Genomic DNA, 25,793 nt, shown 5'->3' on the forward strand with positions numbered 1-25,793 from the left:
GTGTGCCAAATCTTGGATACTGCAGTTGTCTTAAGCACTTGTTTACTTCAAAATTAACTTTAACTCTTGATCCCAATTTATTAGGTCAATTTATAAGTTCTGAAGTTTGTGGGAATTCATAACCAAAAAAGACTTATCATTAAGTGCCAAGCAATATGAGCCTTTTTCATGTTTTTGAAGAGTTTAATTAGAGCTCCAGTCCTGTAAAAGTTCATCTGTGTTTTATGTTAAGTTGTGCATAAGTCTGAATGTCTAAAAGCAGTAGTAGCGCGATCAGGACCTCCAAACGTCTACAATTGGGAAGTAGCTTCTGTGCGTCTAGCATAACTAGCTTATATCTAGGTCTGCACGGCAGAATTCTTCTCTATGAAACTCATGAAATTCCACTCAATATGAATTTAGAGCGTGTATTTCCTTTGTAGCCGTGAGAAAAAAGAAAAGTTGACAAAAAAAGCTGTTTTCTCCTTCACCCGTACAAATCTTAAATGTGACAGATATTTAGGTACTGATAGCTTCTTCGAGGTTGGGGATGTGTTTTGTCAGCACTGATGGGTTGTATGGGCTGTACTTTGCTGACACCTCTGTTTAAAATAGAGAGAAATAAGTGAAATCCATACCTAAAACCTTGTGTGTGCTGTGACAGTTAACAGTGTTTGCTGATGGCAACGTAGTTTTCTTTAAGGATTCACAGCCCATGGAGAGCAAGCTGCTGGCAGGTCACACAGTTAGCTAAATAGTTACTATTGGTGTATTGACATAATTAGAATGTTGTTATTGTTGCAGTGCAAGGATGAAAATCCCATCACCAATTGGAACCACACAACCGGCAGAAGAAGAAACTGAGATAAATCCCTCTGTAGTGGAACGGTGATGTATTTTGTCCTTCAAGGACGTAGTACCTTCTGTGCAGAGCCTGTGACAGTGCCCCTTGTAACGCTGCTGTATCGGGGTATTCGAGATAAGGAATATGGGTAATAGGGATGTACAAAAGGATTTGGTGCATAGCTTTACAGAGCAACTCTTCTGTAAGTATCTCTTATCTCGTAAGAGCAAACGTGTCCTGATCTGGGAGGAAATTCAGGCCCTGCTGAAGTCGATGGGAAGTCTGCTTTTGGATCAGGAGTGCCACGGGTGACTTCATTTCCTCCCGCCTCCGAATGTAGTTTTAAAGGGCTGCAGCCCCTAACAGGGTTTGAAGAATCTGGCTTCTGTTTCTGATGGTTGCTGCTGGCCCTTGGATCTCATGCCAGTTACTTTGTGTGCCTGTGTCTTTGCTGTTCCTTTAAAAAAGTGACTAATACTGAGCTCCTGTAAAGCTTTGTAAGAACGTGGAATGTATTTATTCAGAGCTTTTGCTTAATGTGCTAACACAACAAAATTTTACATGAAAGCCAGAAATTAGTCCTTGACACGTCCAAGGATTTGTCTCTGTCTCTTCTTTTTTGCCAGTATGACAAAAACTGCTCCAGTTGAGGTGATCGGTCTTAAATTTGCATAACCTAATGTGTAATGGATTTTAAAAATAATAATTAAAACCAGACAACAACAAAAGGCACTCAAAAAAAACCACCACCAACAACAAAAAAACACCAAAAAAAGAACAAAAAACCCTGCACCTCTAAGAAACCTTTTTCATAACTTTGTAGAAGGACTATGATGGTCTGTGCTAATGATGAAACTTTTGGTAGTTTGGATCAGGGCTTAGCTTACAGTAATTGTCTCTGATAAACTCTTTATCGTGTAAATCTTGTTGTGTGTGCAGTATGAATTTGCTGTGTTAAGGATGCTCTTGTCAGTGACTCTGAATGGAAAGGATGTGGCAACCTAAGCTTCCTTTGCTACCCTTTCAGATTCTGTTCTGGTCAGGAATACACTGGGAAAGACTAGAACAGTTTTTGCTGTTTCTGGGCATGAGATAGCTCTCCTTAGCCAGCTGCAATTCTTTTCCCTCTCCCAAAGGTGAATCCCATCATACCTCTTATTCTGCATTATCAGAAAATCCTGCTGAAATGGCCGGATTTATCACCATGAGACTTATTTCAGAATCAGTCTGTTTCCATTGCCTGCTTGCTTTGATATGTTTCACCAGCTTTGCTTTTCCTTTGAACTTCGAGCTTTAAGTACACGTGGAAATCTCCCCCCTCTCATAATTATTGTGAATTCTTAACACTGGATGTCAATTTCTTCTAGACTTCAAGCTTGCAGCGTACTTGCAGTGTTTTTTCCCAGCTTACTTCTTGCAGGAATGATACTTGGCTGTCTGGCTGTTGGTGCAGAGCTCTAATAGGTTGTGCTGTGCTTAACTGAATCACGTGTCTGTTCCTGTGATGATGAGCTGCAAATTTTGCAGCCAGTCAAAATGTAATGCTGTTGGTCTCTTTCATCTAAATGCACGCTCTGGGCTGGTCCCTGACTGGATGAGCAGTATCCCCTCAGCTGTGGGGTTGTTTAGTTCAGCGCAGATCTGTGCCTGCGCTAATTAATGCAAGCACCGCAAGTTGTTGTTTTGAATTGCTGTTGTCGTTGCTACAGAACTGCATGAGTGGGAAGACTGATCTTAGATTTGCTCCTTCCTGGTGTAAGATAAGCATGTCTGATTCCTCAGAATTTTGGACTCCTTTCTGTTTTCTCTTTTCTAACTTAATCTGCCTCCTCTGCCTCTTGGTTTTGTCCCAGACTATTGGTTTTCTATATGCTGAGTAAATTTTTGATATAATGGATGATTACAGCATTGTTCCTGTAAGCTGACTTGCTCAAAAGCTTTTGAAAACTTTTACTAAGGAAGTTGACGGGTATCTGTTAAATTCCTGCTTCGTGTGAGTGGGAAGTATTACATATGAGGCAAATCTTTATTTTCTCTCAGGTCTGTCAGACTTCTGTGACTTCATCAGGAATTCTTGCATAATATAGGAAAGGTGATGAAATACTATCCATGCATTTTTCCCTACATTTTTGCTGCTTTGCATGTGAAACTTGTTTTAAGCTATGAAACTTCCCTTGTGGTGTTTGATTTTTTTTTTTCTTTTTTTTTTTTTTTTTTTTTTCCTGTGTTGCTTTTGATGCTGTAATCTTTGGTAGTCCAGACTCATATGGTCTTCTTGGGGATCAGAGGTTGTGTTAGAAGGGGCTTGACGTCATGCAATAAGCTTTCACATATGTTTCTGGTCCTCATATGGCTTCCACACTCCCCCCCACATTGTGTAATGACCAGAGTCTAAATACAGAGAAGCTGAGGTTCTGAGGGTTTTTTTTTTCCCCTGTGGGATTTAACAAACAAAAACCCTTAAAACAGCAGGAAGAGCACTATGTGAGGATGAGGTAATGAAAGGAGCACATAAGAATTCTTGTGTGTGTGGAGACAAATGTGTTTAAACATCTTTTCTAGCGCAGCAATAGGACCATTAAAAATCTGGGCGTTAAATTTTATAGAAAAGAATTAGTTCAAAGAAGTTGCAGTAAGAATGGCCGCCGCACTGATAGCACAGTAGTTCTGTGATCATGAACATTGCAAGTGTCAGTCTTGGCAACACAGAGTTGGAGTTGGAGGCTCTTGGTGCTGCTTTGATACATGCAGCATTAGTTCAGTTCAGTACATGCAGTGCTGTTCAGCCTCATCTGGCTGTCTGCCCTCTTGCCCTGTGGCTGCTGTCTCCCGTCTCCTAGGACAGCATTGTGGTGGGGCTCTCGTGTCTGTGGAACCAGAGGATGCCAGGGGAGCAGGTTAAGGTTGTAGTGATGCTGATGTGAAGGGATCTGAAAGAGAGATGTCCCTCAGCAGGACGTTACTGCCTTCTGCCCTGGGTGAAACCCTGCGGGGATGGCTCCTGGCTCCATGGGAGCAAAACTCACATGAGGGAGAGGGATGGTTGACTACTTCAGACTGCTGATCCTTTGGCTTAGAAGGTGCAATCATGCCATGTTCTGTGAAACACTTTCATTCTCCATCAGCATTGGGATTTATCTATTAAAATGGATACAACTGCATTATAGCATTCCCACTCCAAGGAAACAATCAGTTAAAAAAACTGTGACAGTCAGTGTGAGTAACAGTAAAGCCATATCTTGGACACTGTTTTTCATGTAGCAGAAGTCTACTTTCACTCTACAGGAGTCTTGTACCCAGCTTTTTTTCCATTAAACTCTAATTTTGTACTTATGTGATTCTGTGTTAGATTGGTGAGGATTCTGTGCTACGTTTACATGATCTAGTGTGTAAATCTTTTTACTTATATTGAATAATCATGGTTTTGAAAAGAAAAGAACTTCTATTAAGTGTATGATGACTTGAATCCTTCCTTTCGGATTAGCGACTACCTTCAGTACTCCCACACTGAGTGTGACTACCCCAGCTACAAATACCATTCTCCAAATGCTACAGTTCCCATTTGTGAGCTTATGAGGGGAAGAAAAACCAAGGCTTCTAAGGGATGAGAATGGAGAACGTAAAAGGGAACGGGGAGGCAAGATTTGTTACCTGTGCCTGTAGTATGTACAGGGAGCAGCAAGATTGTCAGCTGGCTGGAATGTAGGGGAAGGAAGATGAGAGCACATCAGTGTAATAATTTTGGAGTGCTTCCTGTTGACTTGTTAATACTGCATGGTATTTGGCCCAGGCAATCCACTGTTGTGAATCAGCACAGTTTATTCACTGGTGTATAGGTGTGCCTGTCGTTATTTGAGAATCTGCTTCACTTGAAAGATAACAGGTCAGTCTGGTGAATATTATCATTGCCGTGTTTCAGATTAGAAGCTGAGGCAGAAATGAGTTCATTTATTCTGCTTTGCTATGTGTTTGTTGAAGGCTTTAGCCCAAAAGCAGAGGCCTTCCCTCTTGCATTTAATTCAGGAAACTGCCCACTGCCTTCAAGTCCTGACTGTTGCTGCAGCACAAACAGAAACAAGCTTAAAGGCAATCTACTGATCATGTGTGGGTGGTGTACAAATAAGCAGTGCTTGCCCCAGAGGAGGTGAGACTCTCATAAAACAGATCATACAAAATATGGAAGGTACTTTTGTTTTTGAAGTTTGGGATATATTCTCATATTAGGTTATCTTGGATTGAAGGAAAAGTAGGTGTTTGAATAAGAAATAGAGACCTTATGGTGCATAGGGGAGATTATGATTAATAGATGAGAATTTGAAATCCTATGGGAGTGTGGAGTTGCATAGATAAGGCCCGCTGCCCAGAAAGAGGCCAGAGTTAAGTTCTTCAGGGCTTGAAAAAATATCAAAAGGTGGTGGTGGTGGTTGTTGCTCCTGGATTTTTATTTATTTATTTATTGGTCCCCCTTTCTGGCTCTCCCTAATGCTATAGTAGAATTAGCACAAAAAAATTGCAAATTCCCATGCAAGTGTGGTTATGTTTCTACAGATACTGTTACATATTCTTAATGCACCCAGAGGGTCGGAGTTAAGGTTAGTACTTACATTTACTGAACTGAAACATCTCCAGGATGCACTTTGACTATGATCAGTGTGTGAATGCTTCCGTTATCTCCAGTGCATAATAATATCACTATGTTTCTGTATCATGTTTTATGAGTCTGGGACAAAGGATTTAACGTAGTCAGTTGCATGAAGCAGTTCAATGCACAGCAAAAACAACCAGTTTTGTCAGTGTTGAAGTCTTAGCTGCTTGGTAAACTATTCAGTACATAGCTGATGTGAGCAGAATTCTCCAGCTGTCCCATGTGAGCACTGCTGAGAGTCAGGTATCTTGCTCCATGAATCTGGACAACCCACTTTTCCAAGTGGAGAATCAGCAGCATCGGCAATGCTCAGATTTCAGCATTTATCCCAGCTGCTGGGTCCAGCGTTGCTTCCACTGACTCTTCCGGTGCTGCTCAGAAAAATCATATTCTAATGCAAACATGAGAGATTCGGCTCCCTTTTTGTTATATACCTCAGCACCTAGTGTAAAGCAGCTCGCTGGAAGGTGTGAGTGGTGTTTCAGACGTCATGGGATTGATTCAGTGACTATCCATAGTGTTAGGCTCTGGTGTGGTGTTGAGTAATAATCATTGAAATTTATGTCTCTTATTCTGAAGCATCTCCAGGTATCACCCTAAATTTCACATAAGCCATATGTTTCTGGTTTCTGCCAGCATCTTACGGCATTGCTAGAGAACAGGAACTCTGACGTGTGCTCTTCTAATGTCTTGTTAGTCGTTTGTATTTTGAGGCGCTGGTTCTGCATAAGCCTCGGGTTGACGTTCAGCAGTAAACTGTTTTAGTAGTCTCTTACTGAAGTGTTTTTATGTTGTGACATCTCAACTCTGTAACTGTGGAGACAGTTTCAAGGCCAAATACAAGGCAACTTGAGTAACTGCCATGTCTCATTCATTACTGTACAATGTGAATTCTGTGAAGTAAATTCTTTGTTTCTGCTCATCTCTTGAGATGTAGATTGAAACTTCTCAGTGTATCTTCTTGTGTTAACAGTTTAGTGACTGGCACACTACTTCAGTTAATTTATGTGCAGTTAATCCCATTGACATCAGCACTGCTTAATGAAATAATGTTTCCAAAATAATCTTCGGTGATATTGCCTTGACATTAAAGGCCTGAGATCTGAAGGGTTTGTGTTAGCTGGTACTGCATTTTTACAGAGAGGAAGCTTTGAATTCTTGTTCTCAGCGTTGCCAAAGAACGCAGCCTGCTTTGTGTGCGTGCCTCAGAGAAATGTAAAGTAGAAGAACATGAGAACAGTGTAAGGGTGGAAAGGTCAGTTTGCATCATGGCGAGGACCAATTTCTTGAAATGGCAGCACATGGGTGTAAGTCTGGAGACATCCATACAGTTGCCCATTTCTTCCTTCATCTCCAAACAGCCTAATGTGGGAAGAAAAGATGCCCTAAATTTATCACCTGTATTTTGGAGTGGATCAGAATCAACTGGATGTTCCTAAATAGTACTTGAAGTAGTATCACCTGACCTTGAACTTAGGAGGAGAGCTAGAGGATAAATGTTTGTTTTTATTATTCAGGACACTTGGGAGTTCGCTTGATACTACTGGGAACTCTTAGACCTTTCTTGGTGCTCAGCGAGGGATGGGACAATTCAGAAGAAAAGTTACTCATCCAGGCTCTGCATCTGGAAGACAGATCATGCATCTGTGACAGGCTTTACTGATGGGTTGGAGAAGAGAGATTTTGTCCCATGAATTATCAGCAGAAGCACCGAAATGTGAATAAGTTCAGTACAAACACATGCTATGATTAAATCCTCCTTCAGTTCTCTTGGGGATGCCAGAAATTCAACCTGAAATGTTCAGCCTATGACAATGCAAAGTACAAGAACATCTAGTAAATCTGAGGTTCCCAACTACAAATAAGAGAGGCAGTTTCTTTGAGTTGTTAGTTTGTAGTGCTGCTTGTTGCCTGTGTAGTTGGCGCAAATGATCTTTGGGATGACAAGGGCATTATTTTGCTGATTCCTCCTTCACAGCAGGACCAGCTCCAGTGCCATTACTGGCGGAGGTAACAACGCTCGCTCCCTGAAGAAAGCAAACAAAAAGCAAAACCAAATGGAAGCAAACAACAAAAAAAAAACAACCCAACTTGTGGTCCCATTAGCAGAAGGTTATTTAAATAGAATGGCACTAGCCACTATGTAAAACAAAAACACAATGTAGAGCACCTTTTATTTTATGTTTTTGCATGATCTAAAGAAATCTTTCATGTAAACTGGATCATGATCAGCTCTCACTGGTGTAGCTGAGCAGTAATTTTATTCAGGCATTGTTTGTGTCTTTGTGAAACTGATCACAAAGCTTCTGTTTTTTCTTACGTGGTTTTTTTTTGTTGTTTTTTTTTTTTTTACGTGATACTTGCTTGTTCCGGATAAAGATGATAAGCTTATTGGGCACATCCATCTTCATCTTGCTGCCTGCAGCAATACTCAGAGGTGGCATATATGGGACGCTTGCTTTGTTTTCCAGACCCTTAGTAATTTGGGCTCTAGAAAATGGAAGTTCTGTGGCAAGATTTGCAGACTGAGACCTGCTTGTTTATCCTGCATGGCTCTCAGCTTGACTATCTTCTAAAGCTCATCTGTCGGAAGAGGAGGAGGCTGACAGTGATGAGAAGGCAGACGTTCCCCAAATTGTTTAGGCAGTGCTTTCTAGCAGAATTTGTGGTACTTTCTATCAGAATTCTATTCAGTATTTGTCCTGGGCCTCAGCTTGGGGTGATGCGTTTCCTTTAGCTGGATTTCCGTATTAAAAAAGAGAGCATCCAGTCCTGCTCCAGGGTCAGGCAGGACTGATGACTTCGGCAAGTTTCGTTTTCTTGGAGAGGAGTCAGGCATTCATCTACATGTTCCCTTGGAATCCATTGGTTCAGGAGATCTTCAGTCAGCTGGGAAGAGGCCAAATCACTGCCAGCCTTAAATGGGTCCTGGCAATTTTTCCAGCAACTGTCCATGGTTTGTTTAGTGCTGTGTTCTGGCTTTCTGGGCCTTCCTTCGTTAAGGGACTAACTGCCTGAATCTCCTTGGGCTGACATCCTGGTCGGTGAGGGATTTCTAGGAGATTTATCAGTAAAATGGACTACGTAATAAAAAATAATAATATATATATATATTCAAGGATGTGGCTTTTTTATGTCTTTAACTGATGCATTATATCACGCACTAGGCATAAAACAGTTTGGTTTCTGCTTCAGAGGTTGCAATTTCTGTTTTCAGTGTTACGTGCTTGAATTATAGCCTGGTTTATTTACCAAAAGAACCAACCTCCAAAGCAACCCAAGACACGCTCGTACGACTGCTCAATGTGATTATATGTAAGAACTAACATGCTGCGGAGGACCAAATGTCCATCTCATCCAGCATCTCGCCTTTATCAGCGGCCAGCAGCAGCAGCTGACTGAACAGCGTAGGAAACGGAGGAAGGCTGTCAGCTGCTGAAATATTAACGGAGTAAATTTGTGACAGACACTTGTTCAGCCACTGCCTGAGATGGAAACTATGTTTGGGCAGCTACAGTGAGAACAGCAACTTCAAACTAATTATAGGTGAACTTGATGGCTTTTTGAACTCATTTATATTTGTTGCTCCCAGTGCTCCACAGCAGCAAGCTCCAGGCAGTTTTACCACATTTCCTGTGTGTGGGGTTGGTTGATGTTGAGGGAGCCAGTCCCACTCATCGACGTGCTCTCCAGTTGTTGTTCCTCTCCGCGCCGCTCTAACTCCGTTTTGAGGTGGAGTGTCCAGAGCTACAGATAGCACGCATCACAGCGAATTGTTCCCTGTTTTGTTTTTAGCTGTGTTTCTCGTAAATGCTGAGATTTTTTTTCCCTGACTTTCTGCTGCTGGGAGCTGAACTTTGCTTGCAACAATCTCAAGATCTTTCTCCTGAGTAGTAGAGTGTAGTTAAGGCTCCTTGTGTATTTATAGCTAGGATTATTTTTTTCTCTCTTTGTTACTTTGTACTTGTCAATGCAGGATAATAAAATGACAAAATAAATTATTTGGTATCATCAGATCTGCTATAACTCTGAAGTTTTTCTTTCATTCTAACTTTGTGCAGTAATGGGAATTGTCATAATGCCCTCACCCTCTGCTTTTGCCAGATTAGTCACAAATATGCTCGCAGGCTTAGTGCAATACTTGCTATCGTACCTCCCCTGCTGTATGACAGTTCAGTGTTCTGTTTTCAGTCTTTTAGTATATTCTTTAGGAGGAGAAGGTACCCTCATGGATTTTGCTTTAAGGTGATGTGAAGTGTACAAATTGGTTCACCTTTCCCTTTTAGATGCAACGTGTGTTGTACGAACTTTCTGCTGGTCCAGATGTATGTATTGCAGTGCCTCTTTTCCTTTGCTTTGAAGTTGGATATCCAGGAGCTTTGTATCATTAAGTCTCGGCCTGCTATATTCTCCAGCCAACACCTAGGAGACAGCATTCTCTAGAGATGGGATTTCTTTGCACCACAGTTCTAATGGCTGTTGCTTTGTAAGCTTAGCGTTATGACTTGCATCACTTCCTGTAGGTAATGTCATCCCTGCGTCTCTTTTTCAGTTCTTTCCTCATTGTCTTGTATTTTTAACTCAGTCTGTCATGTTTTTGTTATGACCAGCAGTAAGTTTAGTTTTTGAATAAGCATCAAGAATCCACTGCTTATCTCTCCTATGGTTATCTCAGTAGGGTTTTTGTAGCTTTATCTGAAACTCTGATTTTAAAACCAAAACTTCTCGCTCACTCAACATTGATCTCAAATAGGGAATATTATTGGTTTTAAAGCAGTGTCAACGGTTTACGGGCTGGTTCGGTCCGGTTCCGTGACTAGAAGGGCGGAGGGATCTGCGGATCCGCGTCCCCGGAAAAGGAAAATAGGGGACCCCGAAATAATTGAAAACAGCGGCAACAATCTGAGGTGAAACAAACTAATTTACCAAATATAGTATCAGCAGAATATAAGGAGAGAGAGAGAGTGTGTGTCTGGAAGGTGGATCAGCCTCACCACAACGCTGAGATGAGAAGTGCAGTCCAGTTGAGCCGATGAAGAAGCGCAGGTGGAGAAGCACAGGCAAAGAAGAAGAGAGCATCAGGTGACCTTGCCGGGAGTTATATCTCCTTGCTGACCGCAAAGTCCCCTTGGGAAATGTAGTTATTCTTCTCCTCCGGACAGGCACCCGGAACTTGAGCATCAGCAGTCAAACCCCCAGTGCATTGCATGATGTTATGATGTGGAATACTGATAACCAAAAATCATGAAACCATGACAAGCAGTTTGGCTGTCAGGTGAATAGCAGGTTTTAAATCTCATAGTTTTAATCCTTGCTTAGCTAAAACACCCCAGTGTGATTTCTGGGGGGTATTTTTGTATTAAGGAGTCAAATTTTTTGTGAAGTGTGTGAGCAGACGTTTTCAGAGAAGAAATATTTCTGGAAAGTAACGCTGCTTTGGTTACTGTGTTTCTAAATGTGAATTTACTTTTCTCCTGCTGCTATAGGAATTGGCTGGGGATGTTGTAGTTAGGCTGACAGTGTAGTATGTGTGTCCTTTCTTACCATGTCTGAGGAACAGGAAGAAGGGCTGCGACAGACACTTGTGTCCAGAAGACTGCTAGCCTGGAGGGCAAAATGACTGATGCTTCGTGTATGAACATGCAGATGCGACATCCACGCTGTAACACTTTCTCCGCTGCAGGAAAATTGCATCCTTCAGCCCTGCTTGCAGTCCCATAGCACTGTACACATTTGTAGATGTCAAAGTGGTTTATTAGATTACTGTTGGAGGAGTCAACCCCCTCTCAGCTTCTTTCAATTTGTGCATTTAGTAATTTGAATTGCAATCTTACATTACTATAGTCAGAAGCTCATAGCAGTTTGTGCTGTTGTGTGGATATGCATACTTGCAATGCTTGGCAAGTTGTGGGAAGATTTTTTTTTTTTTTTTTTGGTAGGTTGGTATTAATCTGCTGTGGAATTTGAAAAGTCTGTGTGTGTACTGTAGGAAGCTAATAGCTGCAGAAAGTTCAATTCATAAAAATGATTGGTATCTTGCTTGCTTGTGTAAGAGCTTGTATGCAAGTTTTGAAAAAGTAGAACTCATGATTTTAGATGTTTATGAATGGGAAACCTAAGTGATATTTTTCTGTTGTTTTTGTAATCTAAGCAGCTGAAGCTTGCTTGGGTTTCTGCCTCAGCAAAATATTATTTGTTGTATTAGTGAACTTTAGACACCGCTAGAAACATACGGAACCAGGAATTAATCCTTCTGTTATTGTAAGCCAGGTATTATTATTAACAGAGTGTTTTTATTTGGAAGATGAAATGCTGTGAGCATCTCAACAGAAGCTGTTCTAATGAACTGGGTTCTGAAACCAGCAACACATGCTACTGCTGAGCCAGAGCCCTTTTGTCTGTTCACTGAAAGCACCATCCTAGTCTCTTTAAGGGGAAGGGGAAAAAAAGTACTTAGCATTCTACCTTCTTCCAGGGCTGGAGCTTGAAGTGTATATGAAAGGATGACATACAAGCCACTTCCCCCACAGAACCAGTGCCAGATATTTTGTGCTTCTTAATGTAACTAGAGAAAATAGAAAGTGCTGAAATAATTGGAATTCTTAATGTTTCTCCAATAGATGATATGAAAATATGCCATTTAGTGCAGGTTAAAATGGCAATAGGGACTATTACTCACTAGGAGCAACTTCCGAGATGTTAATTGCCTCTTGTTTTAGCGTTCTTAAAAATGCCATGTTTGTTTTGGGAACTTAGACACCTCCTGCCTGCTACAAGGATGTATATGTTTCTTGCAACAGAAGGGGCAGAAAAAAAGGGTGTGGAGAGCGATATCTTCATGTTCTCCTTCCTCCTAGGGCAGGTGTTTCTTGGAAGAGGAGGGAAAAAGCAGACTTCGCAATGCAATTCTGGTATATTATACAGGGTAGAGGGAGGATTTTGAGAATCAGTTGACAAACTTCCAAAGGGGAAGAATGAATAGGTTTTCCCAAGATGTGTACATAAACTTGTTTTTGTTTTTCTGTTTTTGTGTGGTGTGTTGTTTAATTATGAGCTCCTTAGGAGGAGGACTGATATAAATATTCTATGCATTAAATATATCAGGATTTCTGTTGCACTGAGTAAATCACTGTTCAAATAATTATATATTAAGCAAAAAAGTTGTGTGTGCTTTGGGCTGCCTGGGAAATCTTTGGGTTTTTGTTACTTTTTTTTTTTTTTTTTATTGCTGTGGGTTATTCCCTGGAAGGAACAAGCTGTTGTGTGGTTATGTGTTGGTTTTTTGGTCTGCTTTGTTTTGTTTGTTTGTTTTTCTGGGAGACGAAAGAGTGTAGTGAAACCATTTTTATATAAACCTCCAGTATTCAGATGAAATGGTGGTAAATACAGAAACACACAAGACTCGGTGTTCTTCAATTGTGCTGAGGGTTTTTCATTGTTGTTGTTTGCCAATGTCTGTCTGACCTCCAGGATGTTACTTGTTGAAGCTGAATCGTAAGGCTTCATCTGTACCTTGGCTTATGCTGTTGTGCTTCCTCAGTAGCTTTGTGTGAGTCTTGCGAGACTGTTGAATCCAGTGCTTTATCCAAAATGTCATTCGGGGTAAAGATATTAGGAAAATGTTTTTTTAATCTCAGTCTTTCCTGGATGACAAGACTCCTTCCACTCAGACCTGGGCTTTGCCGAGCTAAAGATAGATAAGGAATCCTAGGAGAAGAAAAATGATGAATTAGAGGAAGTAAAAGGCTTAAAGTAGTTGTCAGGATGGGATTAACCTGACAGAGAAATTAAGTTCTCTGTAAGAGAACACTTGAGGTACTCGGGCCACCACTTAATTGCGCTTTTCATTTAATAGCTTTGTAGGAAAATAAACAGGAGGGTGAGGAATTGGTGTTGGAGGAGAGAGAAATCTGTGGATATTAAACCAGCGCTGAGCCTGTGTAGTGCATCTTTAGAGAATGGAGAAACGTGAGTGCTGGGAGACGGGCAGGTATGGAGCTGGCAAAGGGGATTTCTCCCCTCCACAGAGGTGTGCTGCAGGAGCAGCAAGGCAGCCCGGCAGGCGGTCCTGGTGCGCTCAGGGATCAAACAGCAGCAGCCATCGGTGGCTCACAAGCTGCAGGAAGCAGCTGTGGTAAAGAGCAAGAGTGAGGGCCAAGCCTCACACAGTAAACAGCTAATTCCCTCTATTTTATTTATTTATTTCCACTGTGGGCACTATAGTTCCAGAAATGGGAACAGAAGCGCTGATGCCGGAATAGCCTGGGAGGGAAGCAGGGCGAAGGGGCAGCCTGTGGCCTGCAGGCAGTGGTGCGGGCCCAGCGGCCGTAGGCCCGGTGACAGCTGTGTCGGAGGCTGCAGGAGGGCAGTGCTTGTTCTGTGCCTGTGCTGCTCTGGGAGCGCGTACAGCCTGTGTGCTCAGCACCAGCAGCAGCTCCGAGAATGAGGTAACAGCCCTTCTCACTCATGCTGTTACTGTGGGATGGAGGGGGAGAGAAAGGAGCTTTCCATATTCCATTCAGCCTAGAGTCAGAAACAAGCATGTTTTGCCTGGTTCTGTTTACTGTCTTTTTATGTAGGCTTATAAGACGTGCTGCTCTTTGTTTTCTGAAAGGTGATGTCTTTAAGTGCTCGGTAATAATTTCTCGGTATGCTAAACCAGAAACTTACAAAAAGCTTAATACTGTTTATTTTCTTTCTTTAATATGTACACAGAGCATATCTCTTTTGCTGTGGGAGGATCTTAAGCTAGTTCTTTCCTTAGTGAGTCTCTGTGCTCGAGACATCAGGAATATCAGCATGATAACGTGTTATAATGAAAGAATGGCTGCTGAAATAAAATGAGCCTAAATTAAAAAGGACATCAAAATCAAATGCAGAATGAGGCTGGGTTTTAGTAAATATTAGCTGGCTGTGCTTAAAACAGGTGTTGTATTTATTCAAGAATAGGGGAAATAGAACTTTCTGATAACAGCAGGGGGTCCTCACTGCCTTTCACAGAGCTCAGAGTGCCCAACAGAAGTCTGAGGCTTTTAGTGGAGAACTGTGTGAAAGTGAATTTGTGATATTCCTTCTAGAAAAAAAAACAACTCTTCTAGAAGGTGAGAAGCATTACCTTTTTCATTTTGATCTGTCTTCAGGCTTGGAGAACAGGGAACAAAGAGTTCCCTGTTAACAGTCCTCTCAAACAGATATTTTTGTCATGTGAACATCTGTTCACTAACAAATCATTTTCATATTGTCTCATGATAATTATTCAGATGCCTGTGACATACTAGATCCAGAGTGATCTGTGGCTTAAGTTAAGAATTCATGTATGGCTTCTTAGTTTGAGCTGTCTTGCTTCCTGTTAAAACACAAGTTCTACAAAAGAGAAAAAGAGCTTCTATATTCAAGTACTTTACAGTGTCATTAAATATAGAACACGCAAATGTACACTAGGAGCAAAATTTCAAGTTTATGCAGCTGTTCTATACGTACACTAAATTGCTTCAGTATATGCATTAAAAATAAGCTAATAGTTACACTGAAGAGGTCAACTTCTCTTAAGAACTGTGGCAGACAGGATGTCTGGACATATACTCGTTCCAGCATATTGATTTGAAAGTTGACCCACAGCAAAAACTTTACAGGTTGCATGCAAACATACTTAAATGATTTGTTTTCTCAACGACCCTTTTACACAATCTGTTAGCAGAAAATAAACAACGAAGGAACTGTTCTCTTCAGTGCTCTAGTGATGATAGTGATGATGGCTCAATGAGATAGCAAGATTCAAATACCTCTTTTCTGAGTCATCCTGTAGATTGTCTGGGCTCAAAGTGAAAAGAACAGGTTTGTGTCAGTGGATCATCAAAAATGAACTTGCCAGCCATACTTGTGACAAGGTGGAGAAAGTGAAAGATGACTGCTGATTGCAGCAGCTTAAAACAAAAGCAAAAGCAACAAGGTGCGGTTTCTTACTTGGTGTGCACAGGATAGGACTTACAGCTGCTGAAGGAAGGAAGAAGGTGGTCTCATTTCTGCCCCTTGCCAGACCTGTCGGTGACTCGTTTTGCTTCCTGCAGTGTGACACCCTCCCTGCCACCAGAAAGGAGGGACTTTGCAGCTGGAGCAGTGTGAGGGAGGGAGAGCAGGGCAGATAGGTCAGTTGTGTGAGGGAGTGTGCCAGCTGCAGTGTAAGTGAAATGAAAGTGGAGAAACCAAAGGATGGCCCATAAACTCTAAGTAGGACTGGGATTTACTTAGTCTAACAGTGTACATCAAGAGGTTTAATCTTTCTTCATGCATCCTTGAAGAATCAGTCTGTTAACAGGCTTCATGGGCACATTGAGAGGAGCTTTACTGAAAGTACAGTATCTGATTTTGAAACCGTTCTATAAATATGGAAGTATAAGAGATTATCTGTTGCTGTGAGGTACCCTGCCATATAATCGCTAATCACAATGCATCTGAATTTTGACTGTTTGCTTCTTGCAGCTTATGTACCTAGCTTCTGTCTGATATTTGTGGTAGGGTAACATCAGTAGAAGCTTGTGTAGCTAATCTCCATCAATCTGCTGCTGAGAGTCTCCCTGTTGCTCCTTGTGATTCTCACCCTGTGATGCTTTAAACTCCAAATCCTTGTGATAGTGGAGCTCGTCTCTTTCTTACCCTGTAAATGTGTGCTAAACTTCTTTGTTGAGCACGTTTTCCCATTTCAGTTTGATGTTCCTTAATTTTAAAATGCCATGTATAATTGCCTGTTTCCTGTTGCACGCAAGTTGTCGTTTATCAAAATATGCTTAATACTGATTTATTCCCATAACTGATATCCCCTTTAAGTAGTTTTCACTATACTTTGTAACCATGGAGATGGTTTACAGGTGATATTTATAAGGTAGAAGAAAAACAGGGTGTCTAATGGGACCCCTGCTGTTCTGAAATCTCTTCAATGGCAACAAAAAAAGTCCAGGCTCTCGGGATTCCGTATAAATGTAATAAGTCTTCTGAAAAGCAGAGTGATTTTTTTCTATAAAATATGTATTCACTTTAAATAAATTAATTCACACGTTCTTATTGGATGGTCCTTTAAAAATTCATGTTCTTTTATCTCTGTTCTCTAAGTTTTGTAATCCTGAAACTTTGCTCTTCATCAGAATGCCAGCTCTAAGAAAACTTTAATTGATTTGCAGTCACAGTGCTGACACTGAAACTGAGTTAGCTGTTGCTTGCTGGTGTTTCTGGTTAATGCTTGTTTAATGTTTTAGCACTTTCACTGCTGCTTCCCTAAAAGCTGTACTGTTGGGCAGAGCTTTTTCCTCCCCAAACTGCTGAAATGTGTAGTGTGTGGGGGGAAGAGGGTAGAGGGAGGATTATTTCTTCTTCTTGACTTTTTGCTTTTTTTTTTTTTTTTCCTCCAATTTTATTCCTCATCATTATTATTCTGCTCTAACTTTTTTCACTTGTTTGGCATTTCCCCCTGGTGGCAGATGAAGCTAACAGCACTGCGTGCTGTGGAAATGGCAGGCCGGAGTCCTTGAACGGCCCTTTTTCGTGATTGAGCTGCTTGCCGTTTTTCTGATTATTTATGTATTTATTTTTGATGCTGTTTTTTCCCCCGATGACCCCCAGGAGACCAACAAGACTCAAGGAGCAGCTCGCCCAGGCGGGGGCTGCACGCACCCCCAGCTGCCCCCTGAGAAGCGCCGAGCGCTGCCAGCGGTAGCCGAGATGCTGCCAGGTTTGTTTCCTGCCCGCAGCCCTGCAAGCGCTCCTCGCATCAGCTCCCGTTGTACTCTGGACCTCTCCCAAAACTCTTCTGCCTCACTAATGTGTAATTCCCGCAAGCCGGTTCTCTCCAAGATAAAGTGGGTTGCTAGAAAAGGAAAAAGCCTGGCACTCGGTGTGAAATTTTTCTGTCATGTTTCAGTGAATAAAACAGGAAGTTGGAGATCCCTCTGTTCTTAATGGAATTGGAGAGAAAAATACTACAGTAAGAACTGGAGCAGAGTTTTCTTATTTTTTCTCCTTGCCATGTCTTCAGTTGTTAAAGCAATTACGTGGATTTCCTTAGTGCTTAACCGGTATCAAATGCTGTTCTTCCGAGAGAGTAGTTTTCTCTCCTCTTAGTGATTCCTTCACCTATATCCTTTTCCCAAGTAGCCCTGAGTCACGGGACTATAAAAGGCAGAAACCTCTCCACCATGGGAATGAGAAATTTACAACACACCTTGAGAAAATCAGATGATAGCGAACTGATTTTTCTGGACATGTTATCTAAAAAACCAGCCAAACAAGATGACTCTGAATAAGGCCCCTCTGGAATTGTTTTTAAACATTGAAACAAAACTGGGCTGTACGCTTTGGGTTTGGACTCTGGGCTTCTATTTTGGATTTACCTACCATACACCTGAAGTGGAGAAAGGTGGATACTTTGTAAATGTTTTGAAAGTTAAAAAAAAAAAAAAAAAAAAAATTCAAGTTCTGAGACTGCAAAAAAAATGTCAGTTATTTTAAGCGTGCCAACAGTTTAATTGATAAATTGTATTTAAAATGTGCAAAAATGCCTGATTCCAGGAACTTCATGGGATGTCAGAGAATGCAGCAAAAGTGTCTAGAATCTGACCCTAGTGTTGTCCTTAGGATTTGAATCTTAATTTTTGGAAAAATAAAATTCCGTAGCTACTGGCTTCATCAATGAAAGCTTTAGTTTTGCACTGCTAATAACCAGAAATTTAGCCTTCATTAGAAGTGGGGCTTCCTTTTGTTTTGTGTGTAGATAAACAATGCCTGCTAAGCAGCAAAGAAGTTTACCAACGTACAGGTTGGGGTAATGCAACTTTACATGAGCAGGAATTCAGCCATGCTGCACTGAAGGTGGTTTTGTGTTCAGCTGAAAGTGGTGATTCACTGAGCAGAGGGAGGCTTCATGTTCTTGGTAGTATTGCCGTGGGCACAAAAACAAGAATTGTACTCATGATCACTTCTTGAATGTTAGGAAGGGTTATATGGGAAATACATGGGGCCCTTGGTAGCTGTTCAGGATGAACTTTTACCATGCTTGCCTGTAGTCATAGGTCAGGTGGACTTTCTGTAATTCTCTACTTTTGTTTTATGTAGCTTTTTTTTTTTTTTTTTTAAATCATAGATGCCTTATTTATCCTATGGAAGGATGTACTAAAGCTGAAAATTGAATGCTTTTGGTTTTGTTTTGTTTTTTTTAGATGGCAACATTTTACCTGTAAAAGGGGAATGTAGATGTGAGCAAAAATTGGGAGGCTAAGTGTTTTATTTTAAAGGTGGATTAAGTGGTTAATCCTCAATGAATGAATTTATGCTAACTTTGTTCTCTTTCAAGTGGCTTTAGGATATGCATCTCTGATTTGAGAAATGCACCAAGAGTTGTCAAAGGAGATGGTGTTGTGTACTTATGTGTGGGTTAAACGTTGCAAAGCCACGTAGCTTATGGATCTGCTCCAGTTGATGGTTTTCTAAACTGTTTCAGAGAAAGTGAGTCAATCTATCCCCCAACAAAATAGGCTTTTGGTGTCTTGGAACTGGCACAACTTGCAGTTTATGGTATGGACAGGGAGCTCTGATTTAGGGCTGGAGCTTGTGGCCTCTGTGCCACCTGCCTGCCTGGCCTGTGCTGCTGAGGCAGGAGGTGTGTTTTTTGTCATGGAAGCAGTAGCACCTGTGTAACTAATGGGATATTTGAAATGTGAACACTTGGTTATCAAGTCATTTAAAATAGCTCGTCTACCCCATCTGTGCTGTGGTTGGTCTGTCTTTTCCTTGAGGCTGTAGAAATCCTATCCTGTTAAGGAATATGAAGTTTTCCTGTTTTTAACTTGAAAATCACTGTGAAGTAACACTTATGACTTGTTCTAGTATATGCCAATAGCATTCTCTCTATATGGGACGCCTTTCAAATAAAGGAACAAAGAAATACAGTTGCTTGGAAGAGTTTGCACCTAAAGACAGGAGGGTCAGAGAAGATGAAACATCCTCTATGCAGTGTATTTTTTTGGGAGGGGTGGGGAGGACTTAAGCTTAATATTATGAAGCAATGCTCTGAATCGTGAGAGGATGTCACAATTTCCTTTGCACAGCAACCAGTCCTTTTTCATCAGAGTCCATCCTGTGCTCTGAACAAGTCAGAAGTCCTGTTGGCAAAGAAAAAAGAAGTTACAGGATTAAATATCAGTGTGGTATGTAGCTTTAATCAGGAACTTTATATATCCATGGTATAACAGTACCCCGTGCTAGCTTTCAGAGTTAGGGAAGGTACTAACTGGAAAGGGCTAAAGGTATTTGTTCATTTCTCACTTTTTCCCAAATGAGTCTGGTTACAGCAGCGTAAGCGTTATTGTATAATTTCAAGACCACAGTGTCTGACTGATGTGACCAAACATCTTAGTGTACAGATACTTAGCAGATAGGTATTCTTAGATCTGCAGGTGCTGTTTACAAAAGCATTTAAGCATCATGTGTAGTTCTTCTGAAATCCTCAGGGGCTGCCAAGCCTTGAACGCAGGAGTTTTGTGCTTTAACTTCTCTCTTTATTCACAGGATTCAAACAGATTAAAGTTGATCTGCAGAATATGATTGTTTTGGTAATGGCAGTGTATTTTCTCTTACATATGTTGTCTAGAAATGTTGAAAAGGTTAAAAGCCCTTATTTTAATCTTTTTATTACTTCAAGTGTGTGTATAGATGCGTATCAAAATTTTGTTTGGCTATGAGTGAAGCATTTTCTGGAAATCGTACCGTAGCGTAAAAACAGAGAGCCATCATGTAGGAAAAGAAGCTGAGAAATTAATGCGTCTTTTTGTATTAGACTGCAAACAGAAGAATTCAGGTTGGAAGGGACTTTGGAGGTTACCTGGTTCTACCCCGTAGATCAGAGCAGGGCCAGGCTCGTAGCTACTTCAGATTGCTGAGGGTCATATGCAATCAAGTCTTGAAAATCTGGTTGACTTACTTAAAAATATGACTTGCTACTTTTTATTAAGATATTTGGACCAGTTGGGTGCAGTTTTTAATTAAAGTAACAGCTAAAAACCCCTCTTCTTTATTAATACGGGTGATTGCGAGCAGTTTAATTTTAATTCTCTAGTGTGTTTTGTAGTGAGAGTTAAGAGATGGTGCAAGCTTGTGTATGTCTTCTTGCTGAGAATGAGAAATAATCTAATTTGCTCAATAGAAGCAGATTCTGGTACCTTTTCCATTAATACTCTTCTGGGTTGGCTTCCAGTAGCTGCGGATAGACTTGTTGAGAACCGACGCTATACAGATTCAGTTGGTCACAAACTATTTTCTGGCAAGTTTTTGATTTTGGGTTTTGAATTGTCATGCTCCACTGATTCATTAGGGCTTTGTGAAGCACAGTTGAATTCTACTTTTGAAATAAGCCATTGGACTGACAGGTCCTTCATTTCAAAGCAGTGGCTGCTATTAAGAACGTGCAAGCTGCGCTGTCACCTCTGGTATTGCTACTTAGGCTCTCTATTTCCAAGTGGAAGTCTGTTAGCTTTGGAAGCTCTGTCCCCTGAGGGCTGGAATCTCTTTGTGCAATAGCCATCAGCTGTATTGAGTTAGAGCCTTCCTGAGCTGTGTGGCAAACTTAAGGATACATGAATGTATTTATTAAGAGGAAACGGGTTATGGTCATGGTTATGCTCAGTGCTTACTATTGCTAAAGAAAGTTGCGCCTTCAAGGTAGATAATGATGCCCTGTAGAGATCATCTGTCTTGACCATGTTTTCATCTCTACTTGCTATCGCTTTTGACTGGACAAAAGTGGCATTATCACTACATCTGCTGCCTTAAAAATTGCTAAATTAGTTATCTGGAGACTGTTTGCATCAGACAGGGAAACGTGAGAAATTTGGGGGGTTGTCTGATTAATTTGCATTTTTCTTGTTCTTCCTTTTAAGAAAGAGAAAAAAAAAGTTTAACCAGCATGGATGATGGAGTTGTTTCAATTTAGGACTAGTAGGAGTTCAACTACCATGCAGAGAAAGATATTTATGCTATTGATGACCTAGGATCAAAACCAAAGAAGGTGACATCCTACCTCACAACTGAGAAGTGAATGTCTCTATGTGGGAGGTGATAGAGATTGAGCCACTTAACAGGTTATTGTAAGGGCTAGTGCATAGGATGTTGTAAAAATATGAAGGACAATGGAAAGTGTAAGCCTGTTCAAGACGCTTGTAGTTAGCAGGCAAGGATATTTGCTCTCCATTTCTCTGTCTCCCTGTTTAGGAAAAGTCTCCTGTATCAGCATAAGTTTTTATACAGCTCCCATTAGTGCACTGCTTATGAGGAAACTCATTTTTAATTTGCTGTAGAGCTTAGATGTTAACTGAGAAACCCATGCAAATTGAAAACTCAGAATGAAATTATTCAACAGATACTTTTCTCTTTAAGCTCATCCTCTCTGCTAAATGAAGCAGAGGTGCCAGGAAAAACCCAGTACTTGCATGAGGGCAGAACTAGGTTTTGTATTTTCAGAGCATGGGCTGTGGCTGTTCCTATTGGTGTGGTTGGGGCTTCAACCCAGCGCTGTGGTGATGTGTGCAGATGGAAACCTTGCTATAAAGGTCTTGCTGACTGTGAAGTCAGAGCTTAAAATAGACTGATATTCTAGTATTTTACTAGAAAATTGGAGTATTTTGGAGGGCTTTTTTTTTAGTATCAGGCAAAGAAATTGAGCAAATGAGGTATCGTTTATATTTTAGCTATCTTTTTAGGACTCTGACTCAAGTTTTTATGATTCATATGAAGATGATTTAAGTAGTACCCAACCTTTCTGTGCTGCTAAATATTCTTCCCATCCACAGGCCGTGTATCGGGAAGTGCGTCTTCACAGCCACTGCAGTTCATGACCCAGCATGTTAGCTTAAACTGCCATTGATTTTGGTTTACACTCATGCTCTGGGCTTTGAGCTCTGGTGGCTGTGCTGTCGCACCACCTGGTTTGCCCTATTCATGCTGCTGGAACCTCGAGGAGGAGGTGGGCACGTGCCTAACGTGGGCGACCTCATCGCAGTGAGCTGTGACAGCTGGCAGGGCTTGTGGCTCGGATCTTCCAGTGATGGAGAAGAGTTTTTCCCTCAGGGGAGGCAAACAGACCTTGCACAGGACTAGGAAAGCTTGTACCTCTAGTCTCTCATTTCCCTGATGATAGCGATCAGTCGTATTTTAATCCTTATTAGAACCAGAGGTCTCCTTGGCTTTCCTCTCTATGGGAAAGAAATTGTCTTTCCAAGAGTTATTTTATACTTATTTTCTGCATCAATAAAAACAAACAGAAAAACCCCAGAAGACCCCACATTTTCCAAATCTTTGAATTTTCTTTTTCAGTTTCAAACTGTAGTTTACACGTTGGTCATATCTTTTTTCTTTTTTTTTTTTTCCTCTTTTGTAGGAGGGGGTAGAAGGCTGAAGGGAATAACTTCCTCAAAACTGGTAAGTACTTCTTTCCTGAGCTGGGATGATTTACCTAAAAATTGCTGATATGAAGAGCTGGCATCCATTCCTGGAAAAGTTTGATGCTTACTGAAACTGAAATCCTATCTGTTCTTATATTCAGAAATTAAATCTTAAAAAGTAAATGTTACTGATGGAAGCCTCAGTCCTATAAATAAATTCACTGCAAGGCTGAGATTTGGACCTGAGAGTCTGTAAGTACAATAGACATTTAACTTCAGCTACCCAGAAATATTTTTTTTCTGTGTAATGTGAAAAATAAATTTATCTGAAGGGATTTTGAGTGCAGGAAGACTTTTGCTTAAAATACTAAATTATTTAGCATCCCTCCATTTGCAAATCAGTAATTAATAGCTTTCATACGTGTTTTTTATATTTTTACAAGTGCACATGTGTATATAAGTCACATAAACTGTGTCTTCATTGTACTTTCCAAAATAGCCATAGTTTAAATATCTTGATGATATTTTAGGGAATTGCAGTAGATTGTATTATTATTATTTTTTTTACTGAGATAATAATAGAGAAATGTTAACACACTTACATAACTCAGATTCATTCAGTTTCTGAATGTTTTTGTATAAACATGCAACCTCCAAGCTGCTTTAACTGAGGTGAATTGTGGCATTTTATCTGTATGAAATTGGGGTGATCACATCAGAAATACAGGATTATTTATGACAAATTTGTGCCAGCAAGAAACTGACTGGAGGACTGCTGTCTCCAAAGTTGAAATTAATCCAAGTAGTGTCAAATTTATGTATTTCTGTCAGTGTTTTTCCTGGTTATGGCTTGAAACTGTGTCTGGATATGTAAGAGATGCAAGTGCTCCTCAGTCCTCTGTTTTCCCTTTGGAAGTCCCTGTTTCTAGCACTAACGAGGCATTTGCATGTTTTAGAAATGAATGGGATGAAGGCTGTTTGCAGACCAACCAGTCCATGCAATTTCAATCACTGACAAGAATTTTAATTAAAATTATAATTTTGCCATTAGAAGAGTAAAGTGGAAAATGGAATACATTTTATGATTAATCCAGGGATAATTTTATACTTTCTAAAAGGTGATATTGTAGGTAGTTCATAGTGCCACTGGTCATGAGCTGTTGCATCTCCCCTGGAAGCTGAGTCTGGAGAAATAAAAGCTCAAGGATACTGAGGATTTTTGCACTTAGAAATGTGTGACCACTTGTCTAGGTAGTTCTGCACCTGCTTTTGGAAAAAATACAGGTAGTAGTTGGCCAGCTGCCCTCTAGATGTTATTCTACATAAAACAGAAAAAAAGCAATCTAGTATTTGTCAAATATAAAGAACGATCACTTTTTTTTTTTTTTTTAATTAACACTGACGAAACATTGAGGTGCTTCAGGGGAATTTCAGCAAGGGGTAACTTGGTTGTTATAGGAAGGCTACAAGTGTGTGTTCTAGAGTCCTTTATACAACCACATACACTTCATTTTTATAAATTGGCAACTTGACCAAATTTTAAAAATGATCATCTTATATCTTATTTAAAGTGTTCTCCACAGTCCCTCTCACCTGTAATGGTTTGGGTGCTCAGGATGCTTTAGAACCTCCTAATAAATTCTTCATTACCCTTTGCCTGTTTCCTCATCTTTGAAGTGATGGTGATGCGTGCCTCAGCTTGGATGCTATGCCAGATATGTGGTATCTTGTCTGTGATTTAACACAGTTCCAGTAATTGCCAATCCTGGGCCTTTTTTACGAAGGAGGATAGTGGTGCTGCTGGTGATGTCTGCAGCAGCTGGCAGAGATGGTGATGGCAGAAGACCATTCCTTTCTGTGCAGCCTTTGCTGATGGAGCACTGTTAGTTTTTCCTCCTTCCATATGGAGCACCTGGTTTTTGAAGAGAGAAGGTTGTTTCCTATGCTTAATATGTCCTTCAGTGCAACCTTGCCTGCAGAACGTAACTGGAAGTGAATGATACTGCAAAATGAGTTGCTCTGAGGCTGTCATGAGAGCCCTGGAGGAGGGGAATCATAGAATGGTTTGGGTTGGAAGGGATCTTTGAGATCATGTAGTTCCAACCCCCTGCTATGGGCAAGGACACCTCCCACTGGACCAGGTTGCTCAAAGCCCCATCCAGCCTGGCCTTGAACACCTGCAGGGAGGGGAGAGGGGACATCCACAACTTCTCTGGAAAATAGACAGAGCGCCAACAGTTTTTTTTTTTTTTTTTTTTAAATAACAAGAAAAACTTTAATTAGAAAAAAAAGCCATGTATCTGTTTTGTTCTTTTTCTTGCCTTTTCTTAGAGGCTTCAATCATATTTATTGGAATTGCACAGAATTTTTTTGTAGTGTGACAAGCATTTCCAGTTTCTATACATTTAAAAAATTTTGTGGCTAAGGAATCTTAAAATCTGTTACCTTTAAACATTAAAATAAAAGAAAAATCTGAAATTGTAACAAAAAAATTGGGATGGAGCTAGTCAACAGTGAATGTTTTACTGGCACTGCTTTGGTTTTTGATTGTTCCTCAGTACTGCAGTGAATTACACTTATTCCTGGCTTCAGCTGTGTAAACATGGATAGGCTGAACAGCCTCCTGCTTCTGCAAAGCACCGCTGGTTTTTGTTCACACTTCTTAAAAATTAGTTGTGAGAAATCTCTCCAGCTGCTGAAGGTGCCTATGAAATGAAGTTGTTATTTTTTATGAATTGATGGTAGTTGCTCAGGCTTTATGTGTTGTGGAGGAAGTACCGTGTAGTACTGGGCTATACAAGTGTGTGCTAAAATAACGTACATTTCTGATGTTCTCTGAGATGTCTTTTTCCTCTGTTTTCCATTTCGCCTTAAAGTTAGCATGTAGCTGTAGAGAGATACTCAC

The 25,793-nt window shown here is 40.7% G+C and overlaps 1 protein-coding gene across 6 annotated transcripts in view; it reads left to right on the plus strand.

The window, feature by feature from the left end:
- Positions 1-25,793, plus strand: part of PHF21A (PHD finger protein 21A) — a 121,390-nt gene that overhangs the window by 7,488 nt on the left and 88,109 nt on the right. For 5 of the 6 annotated variants that reach the window (XM_085224751.1, XM_085224753.1, XM_085224748.1 and 2 more), the window contains exon 2: positions 22,885-22,925. The gene's annotated coding sequence lies outside the window, so the exon portion shown is untranslated. Of the gene's footprint in view, positions 1-19,550; positions 19,661-22,884; positions 22,926-25,793 lie in introns of those variants that run through there. The other variant, XM_085224750.1, reaches the window with a different exon arrangement.

The sequence above is a fragment of the Meleagris gallopavo genome, chromosome 5 (genome assembly GCF_905368555.1).
Source record: "Meleagris gallopavo chromosome 5, MGAL_WU_HG_1.1, whole genome shotgun sequence".
NCBI lineage: Eukaryota > Metazoa > Chordata > Aves > Galliformes > Phasianidae > Meleagris > Meleagris gallopavo.